Raw genomic sequence first — 6,000 nt, forward strand, 5'->3', positions numbered from 1 at the left:
ATCCTGCATGCCCTGGTCACAAGTAAGCAGGACTACAGGAACACCCTCAATGTCTGGAGCAAACAAAAAACTCATCAGGAAGACTGTACACCATTTAACACTCAGCAGCCAGATTCACTCTCAACCTTGAAAACTGCACTTGCATCACACCATACCTGAAGTAGCATCACTGTCTCCCAATTCACAAACTAGCACAATTCGAACTCCTCACCCACACTTCCAAGGCACTACTTAACACTGGCCCAGTGCACCTCAACCATCGTATCTGCTTTCACAAACCTTCCAGACATCTCCGATCATCCAGACTCCAACTTGAACCAACTCTGCGCATACTTAAAACCAGATCCGGCCGTGGAGCCTTCTCCTACATTGCTCCTAAAGCACGGATCGACCTGCTGCTACACATAAGAGCCTCCTCCTCACTTCTTGACTTCTGCAAGAAGCTGAACACCTGGTTTATTGAGTAGTCCCACTAGGCCTTTGGTGTGCCTAGACTCACACCAGCTCAGTGTCAAAATACCCTCCCGGATGATAGTGCGCTCTACAAATCTGCATACCATGACATAACCCACAGAGGTTTGATTTATTGTTGACTGTTCAATTATTTAAAATCATTACAGTAAAAAAAAAAAAAAAATTGAAGCCCATCCTCCCCCTTTCTCGCCCACCCCTGATGCCCCCCTCCCCCGCTGATCTACGAGTCTTTGGAATCCTGTTTCCAACAAACAAATCCTGTATTGCAAAGTCCCTTTTGCCGTCAACTCAGGGAACTTAATTGTGCTTCTGCAATGGTTCAATCGGGCTGGCTCTTCGTTGCCCATTAATTGTTACTGAAGCACCTTGTTTGCCTGTTCTCAGTCTCTGTGTTTCATGTGGTTATGGTAAAGCACTTACGTCTACTGCCAGTCTAATATGGTGAGTACATTTTGCTGCTCTTGCGAGGAAGTGGGTTATTGTTTCCGAGAAGCACCAGTCTGATGCCTCCCTGCATGTTCTGATGCCAAGGTCTCTTAAGATAGGGCGGAACATCCTTTGTCGCTCACTGGTTAATTTGGGGCAGCAACATAGTAAGTGGAGCCAGGATTCCTTTTGGTAGTTGCATAGGCGGCAAGATGTAGCACCATCTGCACGTGCCCATAGAGGATTGAAGTCCGCAGTTCTTAGGGCCACTAGTCTCATAAAAAGGATTTTCCTGTGGGCCTGGGCCCCTAGTCCTTCACTTAGGTATGGTTGAGCTTTCCCCATAATGTAAGATTCATTCAATGCTTTAGTGAGGGTGTTATGGCGAAGATTAAATCCAGTTCGTTCGTTATGGAGCGGACCTGCCGTCCCATAATGTTTGACCAGGTCTTGTGCGGGATGTCTGTTCGGTGCAGGCTTTGTGGTTCAATGTTGAGAGTCTCATTTGCTTTGCCCATCTTGCTGTACAGGGAGAGTCCTCTTCTCTAAAGATTGTTACCAAGTGGTGTTTAAGAGAGTTATAAGGTGCTTTCAGGACTTTGATATAATACTTAATTAGGTCCCCCTGGAGGGCCAGTTCGGGTCTGCTGAACCCTAATTCCAGCCGTAGCCTGATGTTCCTTGCATACCTGGGTGTTTGCAGCGCAATTTTATGGGCTTTGACCTGTACTGCTGACATGAGTTTATCTAAATCTCCTGGGAATGCCAGATGACCAAAGTTGATGTTTGGGATTAATTTTGCCCTGAGGACCTTCAACATGGGCTCCGCTGTGGGGCTGGTCAAGCGTTAACTTAGGCATCTCATAGATAGGATTACACTCTTGGTTTTGGCAATTACATGTTTTGGATGAGTTGCCGATTTTGCCCTCTCATGTAGCCAAACCCCAAGATAATTATAGGCTATGGTGGTGTCAATTTGGAGGTCAACCAAGGTCCAGCGTGCATGTTTTTTGTGAGGATATCTGCCGAATACCATTATCTTTGTTTTGCTCTGGTTAACAGTCAAGTGGTTTTCCTTATTGTACTGCCCCAGCTCTTTTAATGCTATTTGGAGGCCCACCCTTGTGTGATCCATCACTACTGTGTCGTCTGCATACTGAAGAATTGCCAGTTTCGCCGTACTCAGTTTAGGTGGAACTAGACTTGCCTCTTTCAAAGCTCAGGTGGTTTATATGCCTCCATAATTTGGCATTTTTCTTTTCCTTTAACAAGGCAAATACTGTGAGCCATTTTTGTTCCATTTCTTTCCTCTTGTGCTCGCCTACTTCCCTCCTGTAGGCGGCTCTCTGCATTTATGGAGGCCCCCTCTTCCAATGAGCCTCTGTTTTTCCTTTTTCTAAGTGCCTTCTTTAGAGCACCTTTGCGTTGGCTCAAGCTCCTCAGTATCTGTGGGTTCTTCAAGAAAGAGGCCTTGTGGGAAGGTCTTTTTTTTGCCTTGTTCTTTGCCCAGCTTCCGCCACAGGCCATCTGTTAGTGCCTCCCAGTGCCCAATCGTCTCTTGGTTGGTCTCCCACGGTCCTATAGCTTCCCACATTGCTGCCCACTCCTGCATTTTCCCTTCTAGTTTGATTGACCATTTTATTCTTTTATTGGCTCTGAAATGTTCCTCCCCTGTGGTTTCTCCCATCATTTTCTGGAGGTCCGCTGATTCCGTTCCTAGGTAGAATGTTGCACATAGAGGCCTGTGGTCGCTTTCTCCTCTGTCATCGACCTGAAATTCTTTCAGCTTGTCAACCATTTTCTCGTTGATTAAAATATAGTCGATAGTAGATATATTTCGAAATGATGGCTTTGGGCACCACGAGGGTGAACGTAATTTCATCATGAGATTAGTTGATTTGAGTTTGACATTTTTGAGAAGACAGAGCAGTGGGCCCGCCTTGTGCCCTTTGTTTGGTATGCTAGAGGCACCTTCCAGACTTCTCAAATTAAAATCTTCTACAACGATTAGGTGGTAATGTTCGTATTTGAGTATTATATCTTCCAGCATGTTGGTAACTGATTCAATGCTGACAGCGGTCATTGCCGGGTTGATGTAACAGTTTATGAGCAGCAATATGAGCATTATTTCACACAAGGGGAGAGGGTCAATAGTAGATCTCCCACCCGAACCCCCTAGATAATAATTATACACACATAGAGGGGTGGAGAGAAGTGAACATAAACAACCCCAACACGTCCCACAAAACAAAAAATTAATTGTTTTGAAAAAAACTACCCTCACTCACACACCGAAGTGTGTGACATGCTTCATCATCGGGTCTGCTTACAATACGTCCAGGTGTAGCCACACTCTGGACGGAGCATAGGAGGGCGGGGTTTAAACAAAGAAGACCACAGTATAACAATACGCGACCAAACAACATATATATAACAAAAATACAAAAAACACCAATAGTGATCAGTGAATGTCACCAAGTGACTTGAGTGGGTGCGCAACACGTGCAGTTATAGGGAATAGTGTTTAAAACTGGTTTGGGGATACCAAACAACAACTTTATTAATAGGTTCCACAACCAGGATTAAAAAGAAAGAAAGGATGGAAGCTGTTTCCAAGAGACAAGTTAAAGTTCTCAAAACAGCCCTCCTAATACCGCCTTTGCCAACATGTTTTCAGCAATATGAGCAGCCAGTGGCCTTCATTGATACCAGCAATTGTCATTACTTGCAGGTCTGGGGAATTTACTCTTATTTTGGAGGTCCTGAGTTGATGCACATGGCTTATGAAGATTGAAAGACCCCCAGAGGGACGTCCAAAGATGTTTTTTTGTTGCGTTTAGCCGATGCTCATGGTAGCCCTCTATGGGTGTTGATGTCATTGACCAGGTTTCTTAGCAGCATATAATATCCCCTTTAGCGAGGTAATCCTGTACTTCCTTGATCCCCGCTTTTTTGTTTAACCTTGCTATGTTCCACGATATAAGTGCTAGTTCTTGAGGGGAGTCCGGGTTTTGGCCTTTGTGTTGCACTTCCCACACCAGCGTTGCCCTTCCTTCGTTAATGAGTCCTTGATTTTTGCTAGGGTTGCTGGTGCCGGTTGTCCCCACTTCTGGCCTGTTTAGTTTGACCACTTAGCACTCCATGTAGATTTTCGCTTTGAAGGACAGAAATGTTTATTGGTGTATTAAGGCGTTCATTGATGTGTTCCCCTTGTTGTTTCTGGTATGACTTGTGCCTTTTAGAATTGATGCGGCTCCCGGCCCCCCTTTTTGAGGTTTAAGCACAGAGGGGTAGTTAGTTTGTCTGGGTTCTGATGCGTCTATGCCCAAACTTGCTAGTTGTTGCGCTTCTCCAAGAACTGCCCATTGGAGTCATTGATCGTTAGACCCCAGTAGAGTTGAATCACCGTGGCTGTCTCCTGGTGACCTTTTGAACTATACCCACTCTATGTTTTCCGAAGTTATCTGATACAAGGACTTGACGTGGCCAAAAAGTCGGAGAATGTTAGTTCTATTTAGGATGTCGTGGAAACCTTCCATGTGATACCTAGGGGTTATCACCACCTCGTAAAATGTGGGTGTTTCCACACAATTTTTTGTTTGTGTGGCCCCTCTTTGCACTGGCTGCATGACCTCGAACTGTGGGGGGGTTTAATCCAGGATCGCCAATGTTGTTCAACCTCTGCCCTGTTGTTGTTTCCGAGTCGGCTTGCTATCTATTTTTGCTCCAGCGGTCGAGATGTGGTTTGCTCCACAGGGCCTTTGTGAACCTCTTGTTCCAAAAGGTCATTAGGCCTTACTTGTGTGGAGGCGTCCTCCTTGCCCATTCCAACCCTGTTTGTTAACACCTTTGCGGCTGTTAATGATAACCCTGCTGGGTATGATAGTTGCGCCTGGACCACCTGGTTCCCCTGATCCTCATGGTCCATGTCTGGTTGGGACGCGCCATCTCTTTCATTTTCTTCATCCTTTTCTTTTTCTCCCGGTGAGCGCTGGTTCTTAATCAACTGTTTAAAATTGAAAATCGGGTAGGGTGGCAGTGAGTTACGTTTCTCATTAGTTCTATGGCTATTTAGCATTGCCAGCAGAATGGATCTGCTTTTCAGTTTTGCTCTCTTCAGCTGTTTCTTCAGCTTTTTCTTTGCCCTCCGTGTTAGGGAGCTTCTGTTCTAGCTCCTGTTTCCCCTTCCGTGGTCACTTTCTGCCCTTCTACTGTCTTTATGGCTTGGCTTGCCGAAATTTCCTTAGCCTGACTCTTTGTCGGGGAAGCCGGGGACTCTAGACTATTGAACTCGTTTTCTCTGGCTTTTATTTCCAAGTCTCGCATTTGGCTGTATTCTCCATTGGTCGCCACTTTGTAATTACCATTTACCATTGATTCAATACATTTCTGAGGCTTTGGTGATTCGCCTCTGCTTTTAGTTAGGGCCACTATATCTCCCAATATTACCTGCGATGCTGCCCACTTCTCTATTATATCGGCACATGAACTTGTATGAGCTGTCATTGCCTGGTTGTGTTTGATTATTGCCTCCAGATCTTCCAGTTTGCGGCCTGATTCCCTAAGCATTGGGCTATTGTTTGGAGTAGGTCAACTTGGACCTCCATTTTAGTTGCTTGCCATATCAGGGCCTTGGCTATTGACTTTTGCTCTTCTCTGATGGTTATTTATTGGGCGTTATCCTCTTGTTCAACTCGATCCTTCTGGCCAGTTGGTGGGAGCATTCATGCTCGGTCTGTGGCCTGATTGTTTGCCACGACCCCTCTCCCGATGAGGTTGTGGGTAAGGTCCAAAGTCCTTTCAATTGTTCGCTCTAGTGTTTGTAAAAAGGAATCGATGAGGTCTCCTGTCTCTGGCGAATCAAGTTGTAGGTGTCCAGTTGTAGAGGCCGTTATGCTTGTTCCTGAAAAGGGTTGCGGGCTAGTGCAGGGCAGGTCTTTGACTTCAATAACTTCTGACTTGACCGGTGTTTCCTCCTCCTGATGCCAGTGGATCAAGGCTTTCGTCAATAGTAGACTCTGTGTTGCTACAGTGGACTTCCTTAAGATCCCTTCCACTGCTGTGTACCGCTCTAGGTCGACTGCGGTATCCCATCCTGCG

Source organism: Lissotriton vulgaris, chromosome 4_1 (genome assembly GCF_964263255.1).
Source record: "Lissotriton vulgaris chromosome 4_1, aLisVul1.2, whole genome shotgun sequence".
In the NCBI taxonomy this organism is placed as follows: Eukaryota; Metazoa; Chordata; class Amphibia; order Caudata; family Salamandridae; genus Lissotriton; species Lissotriton vulgaris.